This window comes from Nicotiana tabacum, chromosome 22, assembly GCF_000715075.1.
Source record: "Nicotiana tabacum cultivar K326 chromosome 22, ASM71507v2, whole genome shotgun sequence".
NCBI lineage: Eukaryota > Viridiplantae > Streptophyta > Magnoliopsida > Solanales > Solanaceae > Nicotiana > Nicotiana tabacum.
The window spans coordinates 61,976,639-61,996,517 of NC_134101.1; the positions used below are offsets into that span (position 1 = coordinate 61,976,639).

The 19,879-nt window shown below is 35.0% G+C and overlaps 1 long non-coding RNA gene across 1 annotated transcript; it reads left to right on the plus strand.

Annotated features, from left to right (window-relative positions):
- The first annotated feature begins 2,994 nt into the window (after window positions 1-2,994).
- On the plus strand, window positions 2,995-16,766 carry LOC142176505 (uncharacterized). Its single transcript, XR_012705156.1, has 2 exons — window positions 2,995-3,957; window positions 16,525-16,766. It is a non-coding gene; the product is annotated as an uncharacterized LOC142176505 (long non-coding RNA).
- Window positions 16,767-19,879: the final 3,113 nt, after the last annotated feature.

The window sequence follows — 19,879 nt, forward strand, 5'->3', positions numbered from 1 at the left end:
GATGAGAAAATAATAAAAAGATAGAATAATAGAACATGGTTCAAGAATGGATAGCTTGATATCAAATTAAAATTTCTGCTCGAGTATGCTTGTCGTAAAACTTGAATTATGAAAATAGAATAAACAAAAAATATCCCACTATTTCTTGAATCAATACACTGAACTCTGAAGTCTGAAACTCCACAATAATGCTTGATCTTTGGCTATTGAAGAATGGAGTCATGAATTGATTAATTGAAGAAAAGTATAAAAATATAATATAGTGGCATAGTGTTATTAGTGCACACTTTATTTTTTCACTTTTACTAAATAAAGTTGTGGTCCACTATCTCAAATTTGTGTTCTCTTTTTATGCAAACTTCTCACGTATTGTTTCACTTTATAGTTTTTTTTTTAAAATTTTTATTTTATTTTATATATATATATATATATATATAGAATTTAGGTATAACAAAAAAATGGATCCCATAAATGTGTGGCCTAAATGAATTGCTTTACCCGCTTTATGAACGGGATGCCCTGGATTGGTCTTATCATGTTTCCTCAATCATTGTTCATGCCATCATTTAATTAATCATTTGTTATCATGAAACAAAGTTCCACTAACTTATAAATTACGTAAACTATATTTTGTAACTGGAGTATATTAGTATCATCAAGGTAATTAATTATCCTGAAGTTATGTCATGCAAGAAGCATTTCTTTAAGAAATAGGAGTAATAAATATTCATTGCACTAGGTTTCATCTATGATTTATAATGAATTGCTGTGGCATCTCAGATTAGGAAATGCAAGGAAATACATTCAGGCAACACTTAACAGCTGCGATAGTACAAATTATTTGTCTTTTTAGGTTTTTTGTCACTCTACATGTGACATTTTCTTCTTTACAGGTACACCTTTCTGGACATTTACCAACAGCCACATATATATTGAGATATATTTTGAAAAGCTACTTTGTCTTTTATCCCATATTTCCTTTCAATTGGGACTATTTCTCTACACTTCTTTTTCTTCTTTTCCCTCTCTCTATTTGTTTCCCTTTCTAAGCATGGTATATTTTTGTCTTTATTGTTGTACTTCTTTTCCCCTGGGCGTGAAATGAGGAAAAAAAAAAAAAAAAGAGAGAATTACCTTTAAAGTGGCGACTTCTTCAAAAGCAAATTGAAAAATAGTTTTTAAAAAAAACTGTAAAAAGTTTCTCAAAGTAGAAGTCTTGAGCTTTCGAAAAATTTTAGGATCTTTTTTGGTGAAATACATATAGTTGAAATGCAGGTTCTGCAAAAATTCAAACCGCAAAAAAAAGTTTTTTTTTTTTTTTGAAGGAAACATCACCATTGGAAAGGACAATGGTATAGAACAAAACAAATTTACGTCTCCAATTTTGTTCAAATATCCACGTCGGAATCTTCATGTAAAATGGTGCTCAAATTAGTCGCGGATTCAATATTGGTTTATTATATGTTCGAGTTAGGGATTTTGGGGCAACCTACTTAATTTATCGTAATCTATTATTTGTATTTATATAAACTGCATCAAAGTCAAAGATTATGTGTTCGAATGAACCATGCAAGTGCTAGAAGGGTCCGACATAACAAAGATGGAGTCTCTAACCCTAGACACTCTCAAAAATAAAAAAAGTTATGAGTATTTGTTGTATTTTTAATAAATAAATTAAGATTAATATAATATATTTTATTATTAATTAATACTAAAAAATTGATTTGTTAATATGTATGAAAATAATCAAACAATCTATTAAAGTGGAATAGAGGAGGAGTAATATTTTACAAGCTTTTAATAATTTTTAACTATAAATAGTATGAATTATTTCTCAATCATTATAATTTATTTTTTAAAAATATTTAAAGTAGGGTCCACATGGCCGACCAACAAAGAATAAAGGGTGGTCCACATGGCACTTTCTTTTTTGTGATTGTTCTCCTAAAGAAAACATGACTGTCAGGCAAAGTTAACTTACCAAAAATTCAAAATCAGATAAAGTTTAAAATTTGTGAACAATTTATAGAGTTTTACATAAATAAGAAAGAGGTAATCATAAGACACGAAAAGACCTATGGAGTTAGGTGAAGAATGGATAGCGCATATCATTGATGAGCTATGCATTAAATACGGTAAATATTGAGTATAGCACATATATTACATGTGCTATACCTTAACGGACAAACGTGCCGTTGAGGTATAGCCCAGTAAAATGATAGTCAGTTATTTTTTTTACCTATTTTCGTTGTTTGAGTCCAAAAAGATCACAATTTGGTTCCGAACTCCTTCCTTTAGGGGTAAATGGTTATTGGTTGGAGACTTCAATGAAGTACTTAAAGCTAGGGATAAATTTGGGGGAAATAGCATTAACTCCAATCCGTTTAACCTTTTTTTGGAATTGTATTAATCAAGTATACTTTTGGAGACCCTGGTTTCAAGAGTAGCAAATATACCTGGACTAATAACAAATGTAGAAAGAGGCAACAACTAATCCTTGAAAGGCTAGATAGGTATTTTGCTAATAACTCATGAATCCATGAATATCTAGATGCGAACCCACTCTGACCGCTGTCTCTTTCGGATTAATACTTGTGAAAATAATGTGACCAACATTAACAGACCATTTAGATTTGAATTCATGTAGTGTAGCCACCCTTCTTTTCATGGTTTGATTTTGCACTCTTTCATTAATGTTGATAGTCGCATCTCGCTACCAAAAATTTTCAAAAAGATATCTCCAAGAAAAAGAAATGCTTCTTTCAAGGATTGCAGGAATCCAGAATTCCGCCAATATCATTTCAGTACCTTCCTTAGTAGTTGAATATGATTTTGTCTTAAGGGGATGCCAACATTAATTCAATCACCCATCTAATTCAATAGGAAAAGAATGAATAAGATCCTATCCCTTGAGGATGATGTTGGTAATTGGTTACATGATGAAGTTGATATTAGGAATGCCATCCATAATTATTTCTTCAATAACTACACCACCTCTTGCATTTCCTCTGTCTTTTTAAATTGGGACCTTTATTAGCCTCCTCAGATTCTATCTCCCTCATAGCAAACTAATCTCTCTGCCCCTCTAAGAGATAGTGAGATCAAGCATGCAATTTTCTCATTGCAAGCCCTTAAGGCTACAGGCCCTGACGGCTTCCATCTAATGTTTTATCAAAGATAATAGTCTACTATCCAAAATACTATCATTCAGTTCTGTAGAAAAGTCTTTGATACATGCATTATGGATCCTGACATAAAATCTACCCTAGTTAGCCAAATTCGTATATGTGCTAATGTACGTATGCTAAAGAACTTCAGGCCAATTGCCTTATGCAACACCATTTACAAGACTATCACCTAAACTATTATGAATCGGCTTAAACCAATTCTACCCTCCATCATCTGGCCTAATCAAGTAAGCTTCCTCTCAAATAGGAGAGTTGCTGATATTGCCATCATTGTTCAAGAATACATCAACCACTTTAGAAACATAAAGGCAAAAATGCCAATGGTTCTGAAAATTGACTTGAAAAAAGCCTTTGACATGCTTGAATGGTCCTTTATTAGGGACAGTCTATTGGCTTTCAACTTTCCCATCACTACTATTAATCTCCTCATATCTTGTGTAAGTTCCTCCGATATCTCTGTCTTGGTTAATGGTAGGAAGACCTCTTTTTTCAAACCAACCAAGGAAATTATGCAAGGATCTCTCTCTACCTATTCTTCTTCTACATGGAAAGGATTTCTAGAAGTACTAAGTTTGAAGTAGCCTCTAAGAATTGGTTTCCTATCACTATCAGCATCAACAGATTTGGTCCTAAGATTTTTCATCTATTCTTTGCTACTTATCTCACCTTATTTGCTGGAGCCAATGACAAGAATTGCCAAACCATTCTTCAGACCCTCAATGATTTCAATATGGTATCTGGTCGGCAGATCAAATTTGCAAAATCTAAGGTAATCTTCTCTATGGAATCTTACTATGGTGACTTGACCATCAAAGCAAACAATATCTTTGGTAAGTATATGCGATTCCCTATTTTTCATAAAAGGACAACTCATAGTGTCTTCCAATTCATCATTGATAACATGCATATAAAACTAGCTAGTTGAAAAACTAATTTCCTTACCATGGAGCGGTAGAATCACTCTTGCCAAAGCTTCTTTGGGAAGCATTCCTAGTTATGTAATGCAATTCGCTAAACTTCCCAAGCACGTTACCAACCAAATTGATAGAATCCAAAGAAATTTCATATCGGGCACTACCACTAAAAAAAATAATTCATTTTGTTGGGTGGAGTATCATAACTAAGAAAAAGATTCATTGTAGCCTAGGTATACAAAAGAATGTTCTTAGGAATATGTCTCTCCACTCCATGCAAGGTTGGCATAGAGACTGTTCAATAAACATGACATTCTATGGGCTAAAATGTAACTGGTAAGCACTGTAATTGGAGGAATGTTCCCAAAATATCTAAAATTAACATTTGAAGATGTGTGTTAAATGGCCGAAAAACATGCACAAAAGTCACAAAATGGGTAGTAAATAGAGGGGATAGAGTCAGCTTCTTTAATTACCGTGCCCAACCATGTCTGTTAAATGGAACCCTCCTGATAGAGGTTGTTTGTTAGGGAAATCCTGGGATTGGTGACCTTATCAAAAACAACAAAGGGGACTGGGTTGTGGGTTTTATGGGCGGTCTGCCTCATACTACTAACAATTTGGCTGAACTATCAGCTCTAATATAGGGTCTCAGACTTGCAAAGGATCAAAATCCTGTTGAAATTGCAATAGAATCCACTGAGGTAATTAAAATGCTTAGCAAGGGCAATATAACTTATGAACCTATTGGATCTGGGGAATCCACAAATCAAGCACAACTTCAGGGAGCAAAACAAGGCAGCTGATAGAGGGCGCAAGGAGAAAACTTTTTAGGAATCTTAATTACCATTTTGGTAGTTCCTCTAGAAATTACTTTTGATAGACAAATAACAATATGTAATACTAATGTAGCCTTAAATACTATAATATCATGTAAATTTAATTAACTAGTATATATATAAAATAACATAGAATTCAAACTATTTATTTTTCTTTCAAAATTAACAAGAAGAGTCTCACGCACCGAGAAAATGACTAAAGAGTCTATATAATTGATTTATATAGACTAAAGAAAAATAAACAGCAAATCCGGCAGGTTGTTTGCGTAAAGATCTTGTTTTGCTTCTTTGGGCAATGCCAAAATAAGTAAGAAAAACTAGAGAAATCAATTCATTTAATTTCTTACAAGTATCCTTGTACTATTGTCCCTCTTATTTGATCGTTTTTAGTTTTGTTTTTTAAAATTGTTTCAAACACAAAATTGAGGAGAACATGTTTTCAATATGAAAGGACCACAAAATCAAGGAAAATCTATAAGGGCCTACTTGAAGTAGTGGTGTTCAGTCTAGTACGATAGTCAAGTGGGCAAGCACCTGCTCGTGCTTGAAAATGATATTGTCATTTACTTCACATGGTGTGGGGCAGCTTATATTGTACTTAATCACTGTTTAACTTCAAATATAGAAAGAGTTTTTTTTTACAAAATGTCTCTTTGAATTCCTCTGTTGTCATTAACATATAGTAGTAGCAGGTAGCTCATAATAGTCGTTCTTCTTCCTCTTCATTTTACTTTTCCATTTTAAGTGCTATACATGGATGGGTAGGTAAAAACAGGGTCATTTTAAAGGTAACTCTATTTAATAAATATGATGATAATATAGAATAAATGGTAAGTAATATGTTATAAAATGTCTAATCGCATGTTGGTATAAAAATTTATTACACACTATTAGAAATCCGGTAAAATCCGACCGAGATCTACCGACCAACGTTGGTTGGTCAAAAAAAGCGACCAAAAAAACCGTTCAAGGCGGACGAAAACTACCAAAAAAATATTTACATTTTTAAATGACATACCGACCGATTAGTCAAATATTTGACCATAATGGTCAGACTTGCTTAGTCAAAGCACTTTTTTGGTTACTGACCAATATCAGTCGGTTAGGTGGATCCATATTTTTAAATTTTAATAATTATATTATAATTTAAAATATTTTATAAAATTTATAGTTGAAGTTACCGACCAAAGTCGGTTGGTTATTACAGGAAAATATTTTACCGACCAACTTTGGTCGGTAGCTGTAATTTCTGGAAAATAACCGACCAACTTCGATCGGTTCATAGGTCAAGTATGGTCAAACTTTTAAATCACATTAAAATTTACTATCTAAATAATATAAATATAATCCATTAACACTTTATTTTGTAATACAAATAATGAATGCACTAACATATACTATAACAAGTTATACATATCAAATCTCTCTCTCTCTCTCTCTCTATATATATATATATATATATATATATATATATATATATATATATATATATATATATATATATATATATATATATATATATATATATATATATATATATATATATATATATATATATATATATATATATATATATATATATATATATATATATATATATATATATATATATATATATATATATATATATATATAAAATTCACTAAAGGTCGTGATGACGCCTAACACCGCCGTCAGGCAAGCCAACGGTGATTGATCAACTTGTTTACTCATTTTACTACTTTGAAATCATAATTTTTATTAATTAAATAGTATAAAATAGAATTTACATAGTAAATGATAATATTTACACGAACTACAATAATGAACAACCCGTAGGAACCCCCAAAATTCGGTGTCACAAGTGCAGGAGCATCAACTAGGAAATATAACAAAATACATCTGTTTGGAATACAAGTTAGACACGAGAATATAAATAACTTTGATGGAGACTCTGCAGGCTGCGGATCGTAACATAAAATGCAGCTCACGGTAAAGTCCCCGCAATAGCCGCGCCTTTGCGCCCAAAAGACCACCAGACATATATGTACCTGCATAATAAGTGCAGCAAGTGTAGCATGAGTACGTAAATCAGGGCGTACCCAGTAAGTATCTAGCCTAACACCAGAGAAGTAGTGACGAGGGGTCGACATCGATACTTACTAGTGGTCGAATAAGACAGATACAATAGAAGTATACAAATGTGAGGCAGGGTAAATAAACGAAATAACAAGTATAAATACGTGGTAAAATGCTCCTCTCAACAATAAACTCAAGCTCTTAGTTAGTAGTTACCTCCTCAATCGGAGTATATATATAATGGATCTCACCAGATAGGTCGTCACAGTTCAAATCAGGAAAACTCACATATATACTAGCTTCTTGTCAAATATTACGCACGATTTCATAAGGGTATTTTAGAGAAATGGCGAGGCGTATGGCCCGATTCTATCATAATGTGTGCACTGCCGAGGGTCGAACGACACGAACCATAGATACATCTATTACATTGCCGAGGCAAACGACCCGCTCCCATGAGAGTGTGATACATAATCCTGCCGAGGCGAATAGCCTGATCCCATCATAATGTGCGCAATGCCGAGGGTCGAACGACACGAACCATAAATGTATCTATTATACTGCCGAGGCGAACAAATCGATCCCATTAGAATAAGAAGCTTTAACGGGTCCTTGACCCCACTCATGAATAGACGTGTGAGATATAAATTTTTTAAGGAAAACCTTTCGAGAAAAACGTATAGCACGGGAGAAATTCATAATAGGAGTATAATTATTCCGCAGCTAATCATAAAACCTGTCAAATCTCTACAATAGCAAGTCTATCACTCTACGCAAATCTAATCTCAAGTCGTAACGTAAAATAAAGGAATTTAATAGGTAAGGGAGAACTCAAATAGTACAGTTATAACATGGCGGGAACCTAAGTCTACCCGGGCATAATATGAATCTAGCTACACACGGACTCTCGTCACCTCGTGCGTACGTAGCCCCCACAACAAGTAGCATATAACAAATACATAACCTAGGGGTAGTTTTCCCCTCACAGAGTTAGACATGAAACTTACCTCGCTCCGAAATTCCATAACCGGCTCCGACGCCACTCCAACACCTCAAACCGATGCCCGTCTCTTCAAAACTAGTCAAACAATATGTAAATCCATAAATATATACTCCATTACCCATAATTAATCAATTTATAACAATCCCCAACTCCGCTCGAAAAGTCGATAAAGTCAACTCTCAAGCCCACGTGCCCGGATTCTAAAAAATTTTGAAGATAATCATTACCCATAACACCACGAATTCAAATACATAATTTATTCCTAATTCCATATTTGATTTCGTGGTCAAAATCCAAAAATACCAAATTCTAGGTTTTCTAACAAAATCCCACAATTTTCCATAATTTTTCATGTATTTATAAGCCCACATTCGTATATTTAACTCACAACTTGTAGAAATAACTTACCTCATGATTGACGATGAAAATGATGCTCCAAATAGCTCCAAGGCCGTCTCCCATGAAAGAAATGAAAATGAGCCAAACCCTCGCACTTAAACAAGCCCTCTGCCCAGCGATCATCGCACCTGCGGCCACTTGACCGCTTCTGCGGTTCCACAGGTGCGGCCAAAAATTTCGCTTCTGCGGTCCTCCTTCAACCCTCCTGCCTTTGCATCTGCGGACCAGACTCCGCTTCTGCGAAGTTGCACCTGCGAACAGGGATCCGCTTTTGCGGAAACAACGAACTCACATGCCCTCGCACCTGCGTACCCCTTTCCCGCATCTGTGATCTCGCAGGTGCGGTACAAACCTCGCACCTGCGCATCCAACCAGCCTCACTCCCTACCACTTCTGCGACCCCTAGGCTGCTTCTGCGGTCACGCACCTGCAGCCATAACCTCGCAGGTGCGATCGCCCCAGAAGCCTTAAGCTTCAGCAGTTCCTCCAAGTCCAAACTCGATCCGTTTCCAATCTGATTCGCACTCGAGGCCCCGGGACCCCGTCCAAATATACTAACATATCCAACAACAGGATACAGACTTAGTCAAAATCTCGAATCACGTCAAAAAACATCAAAATTACAAATCGACGGCCAAAACCTTTCTTTCAACTTTCCAACCTTCAAACATCGCCGAATGCGTCCGAATTACACTTAAACATCCCGGAATGACGCCAAACTTTACGTGCAAGTAAAAAATTATGATACTAATCTATTCCAAGGCTCGGAGCTTCGAACGGACATTGATAACACCAAAATTCATTTCAAATCAAACTTAAGAATTTCTTAAACTTCAAATTGTCAACCTTCCATAATAGGCGCCGAAATACTCTCGGACCACCCGGTACTCAACTCGGACATACGTCCAAGTCCGTAATCATCATACGAACCTATTGAAACTTTCAAATCCCGATTCCGAGGTCGTTTACTGAAAAATCAAACCTTAGTCAATTCTTCCAACTTAAAACTTTCGACTTTAGAATTTTCTATCCGAATCAACTCCGAACTTCCCGAAATTCAATTCCGACCACACGTACAAGTCATAATACCTAAAGTGAAGCTACTCAAAACCTCAAACCGTCGAACGACGTGCTAAAGCTCAAAACGACTGGTCGAGTTATTACAACATGGGTCGGTTTTTTTCGGGGATAGACTTGTGAAGAAGAAATAATCTAATTAGTATATATAATTGATCATCATCAAATATATCTATTTGTAAATTGATTCATCGACTTATAACTTACTTAGATGCATCGATGAATATTAAAAACAAAACGTTTGACCTATATCGACTAATAGTAAAAACAAAACATCTAGACTTATGAACGAATGAAATATAGAACAATACTAAACTTCTTTGACATGTATATATGTATCACAAATTAAATAAATGAAAGAAGCTATTAGCATAAAGTAAACTAGTTAATATAACAATCGACTAAACATATTTAAAATAGAATAATATTGGTTTACCAATTCATCAATTGATCTAGTTTTCGTGCGTAGTAATGTATGTGACTGATCATCAATTACAATATAATTTGTGTGTGTGTGTGTGTGTGAAATGACTCATATACTTAATTATAACTTAGAAAATTAACTTAGATAGATGAATACAAAAGGTAAAACATCTTGACCAATATTTATTAATCTATATGATTTATAATTAGTTATAAAATGAATGAATATATAAGACGAAATGTGAAATTCGAATAAAATAAATGTCTCATATATATATCTTTATTTATTTGTTATGATTGATTAATTATATATATGTGTGAATAAAATATATGCTTATAATTTATTAAAAGTAATTAGTTAATATAATTATTTATAATGATTATGCTTATAGTTTATAATTATTTATTAGTAAATATATATGTGAATAAAATATATGCTTATAGTTTATAATTATTTTTTAAATTTTATAATATTTTAAGAAATTATAATACAAAAAATTAATTTAGGTTTTTTTAAAGATAACCGACCGAAGTCGGTCGGTTAACTATGGTCAAACATAGTCAACGGTCACTTAAGTGTACCGACCGACTTTACCGACAGAAGTCACTCAGTACCTTTAATTTTCAGATCTAAAAAACGGGTTTCCCCATCATTTCTTCTCCTCTTCTAACTTTTCTCCCTCTCTTCTCACTCACACACACAACACCCTTCCCCCACTCCTTCTCTATTTCCCTCACACAAATCCCATTCCCCACTCCTCCGTGTCACCCCAAGTCGCTGCTAGACCCTCCGCTGCCGCTACTACTGCTACTGCTCCGCCAGTGCCGCCCCTCCTCCTCTACTTCCTAAAAATTTCAGGTTTGAATTAGAACATATATTTTTTTGGTATAAATTTAATATTTTGTTAATTAGTTAACTAGTGTTTAAATTAATTGTTAAACTTTGTATTTTATTAAAATCTAGGGTTTAGGTCTTGTTAAAATTGAATTGATTACCTATGGTGTAAATTTAATGTTTAAGTTTGTATTGACTTGAATAGTTTAGTTAGGAATTGAATATTTAACTTTGAATTCGATTGAGTTTTTAGGATTTGTTCTTGTGAATTGAACTTTTAGGGTATGAACTGAACTTTTAGGGCATGGATTGAATTGGTTTAGGGTATGGGTTAAACTTTTTGGATATGAATTGAACTTTTAGGGGTAACTGTTGAACTTTTTGGATAGAGCTTATATTTTGTGAGGTTAGTTGAATTGTTAGGGTATTAATTAAATTATTTAGGGTATTGGTTGAACTTTTAGGATATGAATTGAACTTTTAGGGATAAATGTTGAACTTTTTAGGTATGAAGTGAACTTATAATTTATGTTTAAATTGAATGAATCATAATTAATTATATTTACTATAAAATTTAATTTTGTGTAATTAGTAAAAATTAATTATCTTAATTAACTAAAAATAATTTAATTAATTTATAATTGTAGAATAAATTAAGTAGTTCTAATACTTATGGAATATCTCAATTTATTTTTATTTTATTTGTATAGATGGAACATCGTACTTGGATGTACAATAGGAATTATCCTAATCGGCGGGTATTGAGGGAGGATTTTGTAAAAGGAGTTGATGACTTTATTAGACATGCAATGTCACTTTTATCATACCAAATTTAGGGAGTAATTAGGTATCCTTGTGTCATGTGCGATTGTGTGAAGTTTAAAAAACCAGAGAAAGTTAAGATGCATCTTTATAGTGAGGAGTTTATAGAGAATTACTTTGTGTGGACTAATCATGGAGAGATCGATGGTAGCCGTGGACTATTTCATAACATGGTTGTTGTTGAAAGTAGTAGGTCGGTGGAGAATATGAATCAAGATTCTAGAATTCATGATATGGTTGCGGATGCTTTTGGGATGCACGCCGGGGTTGAGCCCGATGAAAATATTGAACAAAATCCTAATGATGATGCAAAATATTTTTATGAACAGTTAGAGGAATCTAGTCGTCCACTACGTGAAGGTAGTTTGCACTCTGAGCTGTCTGTTGCGGTTAGATTACTAAGTATCAAATCTGATTGGAATATTTCTCAAGCGGCCATGTAATCTTTCATTGACCTTATGAGTGAACTAGTTGAACCAAATATCAACTTACCTGGTGATTTCTATAAGGTAAAGATATTGGTTTCTAAGTTAGGACTTTCGTCGATGAGAATTGATTGTTGTGAAGATGGTTGCATGATATATTATAAAGATGATACAAATTTTAAAAGTTATAAATTCTGTGAAAAGCTTTCCAGTGGGAATATGGTTTCTATGAAGGCGATGCATTATTTGCCTCTTATACCTAGGTTAAAGAGGTTATATGCGTCGATGAGTTCTGCTCCTCATATGAGATGACACTTTAAAAATAGAAGACCACCTGGTGTTATGTGTCATCCTTCAGATGGAGAAGCTTGGAAGCACTTTAATAGGAAATATCCAGATTATGCTAGTGAACATAGGAACATTCGGTTAGGTTTGTGTGCGGATGACTTCATACCTTTTTCTATATCTGCGATACCATATTCATGCTGGTCTGTCTTTCTTACACCTTATAATCTCCCACCTGAGTTGTATATGACTAGTCCATATATGTTTTAAATTGTGTTATCCCTGGTCCACGTAATTCAAAAAGTTTGATTGATGTATATTTGTAACCTTTGTTTGATGAGCTAAAATAGTTGTGGTATGATGGTGTTGAAACATATGACATACCAACCAAGCATAATTTCAACTTGCGTGCTAATTTAATGTGGACTATTAACAATTTTTCTGCGTATGGAATGTTGTCTGGGTGGATGATTGCTGGGAAGTTATCTTGTCCTTACTGCATGGAAATTGGTAAAGCATTCACTTTAAAATATGGCCGAAAGCAATCATGGTTTGATTGTCACCGTCAGTTCTTGCCTGATGATCACGAGTTTTGAAGGATGAAAAATGCATTCAAAAAGAATAAAGTGGAATATGATTTTCCACCTTTGATACTTTCGGGCTCGAAAATTTGGGAGAGGGTTCAGAACTTCACTAAAGTTACTAAGGCTCCACCTTCTAGATTCCCCAAATATGGTGTTACTCATAACTGGACGAAATAGAGTATATTTTAGGAGTTGCCTTATTGAAAGGATAATCTTCTCTAACACAAACTTGATGTCATGCATATTGAGAAGAATTATTTTGACAATTTGTTCAACATAGTGATGGATGTTAAAGGTAAGACAAAAGATAACCCGAAGGCTAGAATGGACTTACAAGAATATTGTAGGTGACCTGAATTATACTTGCAGACATCGAACAATGATAAGGTGTTCAAGCCCCAAGCAAGTTACACATTCACTTTGGAGGAGAAACAACAAATTTGTGATTGGGTTACGAAATTGAAGATGCCTGAGGGTTATGCGTCGAATCTGGGGGAAAAAGTAGTTATGGAGGTAGGGAAGTTGAGCCATTTGAAAAGTCATGACTGTCATGTTTTCATGGAGAATCTGGAAACCCATCACAAAGATTAATTTGTTTTTCAAAGACTTGTGTTCTACCACTTTGAGAGAAGAAAACCTACTTCGGATGGATCAGAACATTCCTGTAACTTCTAGTAAGATGGAAAAGATATTTCCATGTGGTTTCTTTGATGTGATGGAATGCCTTCCAATCCACCTTGTACACGAGGCACAACTTGGAGGATATGTTCAATGCAGATGGATGTATCCCTTTGATAGGTAATATTATAAGTTTGATGTACTATTCTATTTTATTTGAATGTTCTTGGCTAACATGACATTATGTAGGATAATTGGCAAATGCAAATAATTTGTTAAGCAGAGGAATATGATTGAAGGATCTATATGCGAAGCCTATCATGCAAAGAAAAATGCACATTTTTGTTCTTACTATTTTGAGAGTAACGCGCCATGTTCTAGGAATAGGCCAAATAGACACACTATCGAATATGTGAATGATCCATTATATCCACCAATGTTGTGATGACCTGATAGGTCATTTTCAGTTTTAGCCTTCATTTCTGTGTTTCGAGATCTCGAATAACTCCGTTTAGCCTTTCTCTATTTGCGTCCGCAGACCGTGTCTTTTTTCGAAAAATTTTTATGTGAAAAAAATTGAAGAAAATGTAAAATTTTGCCTTAAAAATTATTTGAGTTGACTACGGCCAACATTTTGTATAAACGAATCCGGATCAGTATTTTGATAATCCCGGTGGATCCGTATCATGATTTGGGACTTGGGCGTATGGCCAGAATCGAATTCGAAAGTCCCTAACTTGATTTAACATAATTCGTTGAAAACTAGTAAATTGAAGGCTAAAATAAATCCTAAGTTACACCGTAGGTTGACTTTATTGCTACCGGATTTGGATTTTGATTCCAGACATTGGTATAAGTTCATTTTGCTATTTATGATTTGTTTGTAAAATTTGGTACAAAACGGAGTTGATTTGACATGATTCGGACGTCCAGTTGTAAAATTGCATGTTATTGAGTTTTTTTAAAAAATATCATTCATTTTGATGTCCGATTCATAGTTTTAGGTATTATTTTGATATTTTGATCGCGCGAGCAGGTTCGTATGATGTTATTACACTTGTGTGCATGTTTGGTTTGGAACCCGAGGGGTTCGGGTGAGTTTTAGATAGGCTGCGTAGTGATTTTTGGACTTAGGCTATTGCTTGTTTCTGAGACTACTGGTGTCTGGTGTTTGTGCTTCACGACCGCGAAGCCACTCTCGCGATCGTGAAGGGGAACTTGGGACTGGGGTGGTTTACCTCTACACGAACACGGGGAACAGGTCGCGAATGCGAAGCTTTGGGGGGCTTACCCTTCGCGAACGCGACCACCCACACGTGAACGCAAAGGTTTATGGGATCATGGGGGAAATTGGTCAGTCACTCTATGCGAACAGCATCCCAGGCTCGCAAACGCGTAGGCAAGGGGGGCTAAGCCTTCGCGAACGCAAAGAGTTGACCGCGATCGCGATGGCCTTTTGGCTAGTGCTCTTCGCGAATGCGTCAGGTGCTTTGCGAACGCGAAGAATACCTGACGCCCAGACTTTAAAACTTCTAAAAATCGGGATTTCACACATTTTTCACCATCTTCACATTCGAGCTCGGCCTAAAGGTGATTCTGAAGAGAAATTTTATCCCCACTTCATAGGTTAGTATACTTTAACTCGTTTTATTCCATTTTCATCAACACCCATTGATTTCTAACCATAATCTATGCTCTTTCATGGTAGAAAATTAGGAATTTGGGTAGAATTGGAGGGGTTTTATAAAATTGAGATTTAGACCTCAAATTGAGGTCGGATTTCGAAACTAATTGCATAGTAGGGCTCGGGGGTGAATGGATAATTGGGTTTTGGTCCGAATCTCGAGTTTTGACCAAGCGGGTCCGGGGTTGACTTTTGTTGACTTTTTGAAAAAAGTGTAAAGATCCTTGCTTTATGTATCATAATTGATTTTCCTTGTACTGTTTGTTGATATTAAGTGGATTTTGGTTAGATTCGGTTGGTTCAGAGGCGAATTTTAGAGGAAAGGCCCCGATTGAGCTTTGGTTTGCTTGCGGAGCGAGGTAAGTGTTAGGTCTAACCTTGATTTAAGGGAATTAGGAACTCTTGAACTATATATTACATGAATTACATGTGTAACGGCGTATATGCGAGGTGACGAGTGTATATACACCGTCAAATAATTGTTTCCATATTTTCCTATATTTCATTAATTATCTTATTCCATTTCTTAACCGTTACATGCTATAATTGCTTTCTATGCCTTAACTTGTTACTTGTCACTTATTACTCTTGTATCGAAATGTTCGTTTCTTCCACGATTAATTGATACTTGCCTTAATTATTTTACTTGTACACTTTAACTGTCATATATTTGACTTGCCTTGTTGCTTTGTATTAATTGTATTGGTACGGGGTTCCTTTTTCTGCTTTGCTTTCATATTCTTTACTCGAAGAGATTCTTGTGAATTGAGTTGTTGGATTGATTACTTTTATTGAATTTGTTTATGGATCGGGTTGCACGCCGCAATGGTTGTGATATGGTGGAATAAGGGAGGATCTTGATATTTATATGGTGGGATCGGATTGCGCGCCGTAATGGACTCCGGGCTGATATTGATATGGTGAAAGAAGGAAGGATTATGATAATGATTCTGATTATATGGTGGGATCGGGTTGAGTGCCGCAACAAACTTTACATGTTATTCTTGATATTGATATGGTGAAATAAGGGATGATTGTATTTGTATGGTGGATCGGGTTGCGCGCCATAACGGATTGTGTGTATTGTACTCATTGTTGTATTGTGTTAACTTTCAGTATTTTCATATGAGATTCTGAGGACTGATATTTCTGGTTTCACTGATTTCGAGGATAGAGTTTACTTTCATCAGTTAACTGTTTTGCCATTATTTCCTGTGTTCCTTTCCTATTGTTATTATTATTATAATGCGTACAGGTTATTGTAAGTGACCCGCCTTAGCCTCGTCACTACTTCGTCGAGGTTTGGTTCGGTACTTACAGATTACATGGGGTCGGTTGTACTCATACTATACTTTGCATTTCTTGTACAGATTTTAGAGTCGGTCCTAGCGGCAGTCAGTAGATTTCTCGGATTGATTGCTTGATGGAGACATGAGGTACAACTACATGGCGTTTGCAGCCCTGAAGTCCCCTTCTACATTATTCTAGCTGTTTATTTCATTTCAGACAGTTATGCTTTCATTCAGACCATTATTTGTATTACTTTAGTTGCTCGTGTACTTGTGATACAAGTTTTGGGATTATATCTAGATATCGCTATTATTTTGGTTTACTCACCCTATTTCAGTTTTATCTCACTTTTATTTAGTTTCTTCGTATAATTTAATTGGATTTGTTAAAATGGCTAAAACCTTTTTCTAATGATGGCTTGCCTAGCAAGTGAAATGTTAGGCGCCATCACGGTCCCGAGGTTGAGAATTCTAGGTCGTGACAAATGTCCATCTTCAATCAATCACGCCGATATTCTAAGGATGTTGGAAAGAGAAGTTTGAGTGATATGGATTACAAGTCAGCTACAATGCATGTGTTGCTAAATTGTCCTGAAGTTCAACCATTTCTTAAGTAAGTATTGATTTATTTGTAATCAAAATGTAAAATTTATAGTGATTACATATTGATGCAATTACTAAATTTTTTTTATGTGTCACAATGACTTTGTGGGTCAATTTGGCCATGATGCTGTATATTCGAGTTTTGATATGCGGTTCAAACAGTTTGTGTGTGTGTGTATATATATATTGGGTTATGCTAACTTATGAGTTTTTTTAACACTATATAGGTAAAAAAATCCAAATAATAGTGTAAATTAATTTTTCATCTTAAAGCCCGCAAGAGATTGGCGGATCATTTCTCGGATGGTAGAAAGAAGAACAAGAGGCCTGACTGGTATCTGCAACATTTATGGGATGATTTGCTAAGGCAATGGCAGACCGAGTACTTCTTAAAGAACAACGAACTAGGAAAGAAAGCTCGCTCATCCGAGAAGGGAGGCTCCTTTCACACTAGGGTGCTATCAGCATCGGACAATAAGAAGAAGATTGGTAATTGCTTAAATTATTATATTTTTACTTTTCTAAGTATATCAATTCTATTTATTAACCAAATTAATTTATTTTCAGGAAAAGAAGTATGAGCATCCAATGCACCAAGATGAGCTATTCAGGGAGACACATATTTTAAAGAAGAAGAAAGAGGGGGATGCAGATAGGTGAGTCGAGAACCGGGCAGAGACTACATATGTAAGCTTTCAATTTTTCTTAAGTGTTATAATTTACTTTTATAAGATTTTTTATATACTAATTTAATTTAAATTAACATAGGGTCACTACCAAAGTACCGTGGAAGACTTCATTCGTAGTCAGCCAGCTGGTGAATCGGGCGAGCCAACCCAACCTTTGGACGAGGATGCTAAAAGAATATGGTTGGTGGTTGGTGGTGGTCCAAAGAAGGGGAAGGTATACGGGCTTCCTGAGAAAAAATTCCATCGCTACAGGTGTGGAATGCAAGGAATAGAGACTTAGGGAGAGCCTCTCGGCTATTCAGGAGACAGTAATAAGGCTTACATCCGAGCTAGAAGTGGCTAAGGAAACAGAAAGGCTTAGAGATGCTCAATTTTTTGGTATGCAAGCTAAGATCAGAACTCTCCTTTCTACTGGAGCTTTTCCGTTGCCCCAGTCTCGTAAGTCATCGCCAGAGGCTCGACCTCCACGCGATCGTTTCTCCCGTCCTCCCCGTGATCGTTATGCCCATCCTCCACGTGATCGTTCTTCCCGTCCTCTACAAGACCGTTCTTATCGTCTTGTAGATGAAAGTTCATAAGATACTGGTGATGTTGTAGAAAACACCCCTTGCCCAATACTTTGAACTAGACTAATAGAACTAGTTTTGAATTAGAATGAACAATTTTGAACTTGTTGTAATTACTTAGTTTTTGATTGGTTTTGAATTATGATGTTTAATTGAACTTGTTAGTTTTTAAGTATTAATTGGATGTTTGGTTGGATATGGGTATGGTTGGATTTGTGGTGAAGTTGTGGTGAATTGGGGGTTGTTTGTTGTGAATTTGGGGTTATTGGTATGCTGAAATATATGTTTTTATTTGGCAGGTGGTATAGCTACCAAAACAGGCACTTTCTGCCAAAATTATTCCTAGAAAACCGACCGACCTCGGTCAGTAACTAAAAAAAAAATTTAAATTGCAAAATACCAACTAATGTTGGTCGGTTAATGCACTTTAAATCCCAGAAATTCAACTTTACCGACCAACTTTGGTCTATAAGTTGGCTGCCATATCCAGATTACCGACCAACATTGGTCGATACTGTTAAATTTTAATTATTTTAATTTTTTTTTCTAATATCGATCAACGTTGGTCGGTAATTAAAATATTATTTGATTAATTTATTTTTTTTTACCGATCAAAGTTAGTCGGTAACCAAAATAATTAAATTTAGCACACCGATCAACATTGATCGGTAATATTAAATTATTAAAATAATATTCCGATCAATATTGGTCGGTTAATCAATTAAATTGTCAGATGGTCGTTTATAGTTACCGGCCGAAGTTGGTCGATAATTTTCGACCGACTTTGGTCGGTATGCTCTACCGATCATTTAATTACCGACCACACCTAATTGGTCGCGTTTTGGACGGTTATTGGCCATTACCGACCGAAATTGATCGTTTTTTTCGGATGGTTTTAAGCGAATTTTTAGTAAAGTTGGATCAACTCTCTTAGTTAGGAATAATTGCGTGGTTAGATCCAGTTTAAAAACTAAATATTTTATATACTCAGGAAAGTGACAGTTTGTGTTGGAAAATATATAATTTTTCTTGTTTTCTCTGAGTTAGTAGCCAAAAAAAGAGTGCACGTACACTCGCGTGTACACTTTCCTTTCCAATATTTAATCAGCCTGACGTTCTCAAAGGTTGGATTATACTCACAAAAGAGCATATTTTTGTTTTTGAAAATAATCGATATTCTCTTTAGTTTGTAGCCAGAAAAATAACACACACACACTTGCACTTGCACTTTCTTACCAGAAAATGTTAGATATTTGTGTGCAGAACAAATTGTATTCGGGGACTTCGGTTGAATTTTGAATCATTGATTAACGAGTAAATGGGCCGTGATAGTGTGGAAAACATATGGGCCCTCAAAAGGATTCGGCTGGTGTTCTCACCAACCCAAGCGAACCCTTCTTTAGGGAATCTTTATATAGATAGCCGGTCGGATTCATTATTTATTTTTCTTAATCGATTTACACAAATTATAAACTAATTATAAATAATTATACATATATTATACATAAATTTTATATATATTATGCATCCTCCGAATATTTAAAGTTTAGATTGTTGAGTGGACGGCAATGTAGGTTA